This window comes from Salvelinus sp. IW2-2015, unplaced genomic scaffold (genome assembly GCF_002910315.2).
Source record: "Salvelinus sp. IW2-2015 unplaced genomic scaffold, ASM291031v2 Un_scaffold2254, whole genome shotgun sequence".
In the NCBI taxonomy this organism is placed as follows: domain Eukaryota; kingdom Metazoa; phylum Chordata; class Actinopteri; order Salmoniformes; family Salmonidae; genus Salvelinus; species Salvelinus sp. IW2-2015.
The window spans coordinates 142,425-143,410 of NW_019943583.1; positions in this window are offsets into that span (position 1 = coordinate 142,425).

Sequence of the window (986 nt, forward strand, 5' to 3'; positions counted from 1 at the left end):
TGCTGCCATCTGTTTCTAGGAGTCTGCACCATGTAATGGTCATCAGGGAGTAAGATTCCTTCTACAAGGCATTTGAAAGTCTGACCATGTAATGTTCATCAGAGAGAAGATCCTCTCTACAAAGGCATTTGAGTCTGACCATTTAATGGTCAATCAGAGAGAAGATCCTCTCTACAAAGCCATTTGAGTCTGACCATTTAATGTGCATCAGAGAGAAGATCCTCTCTACAAAGGCATTTGAGTCTGACCATGTAATGCTCATCGAGAGAAGATCCTCTCTACAAAGGCATTTGGAGTCTGACCATGTAATGGTCATCAAGGGAGAACGATTCCTCTAAAAAGGCATTTGAGTCTGGCCATGTAATGGTCATCAGGGAGAAGATCCTCTCTACAAAGGCATTTGAGTCTGACCATTTAATGGTCATCAGGAGAAGATCCTCTCTACAAAGGCATTTGAGTCTGACCTGTAATGGTCATCAGAGAGAGATCCTCTCTACAAAGGCATTTGAGTCTGACCATTTAATGGGTCATCAGAGAGAAGATCCCTCTTACAAAGGCATTTGAGTCTGACACCATGTAATGGGTCATCAGAGGAAGATCCTCTCTACAAAGGCATTTGAGGTCTGACCATGTAATGGTCATCAGAGAGAAGAATCCTCTCTACAAGGCATTTGAGTCTGACATTTAATGGTCATCGAGAGAAGATCCTCTCTACAAAAGGCATTTGAGTCTGGCCATGTAATGGTCATCAGAGAAGAAAATCCTCTCTACAAAGGCATTTGAGTCTGACCATGTAATGGTCATCAGGGGAAGATCCTCTCTAACAAAGGCATTTGAGTCTGACCATTTAATGGTCATCAGGAGAAAGATCCTCTCTACAAAGGCATTTGGAGTCTGACCATTTTAATGGTCATCAGGGAAGAGAATCTCTCTACAAAGGCATTTGAGTCTGACGATGTAATGGTCATCAGGGAGAAGATCCTCTC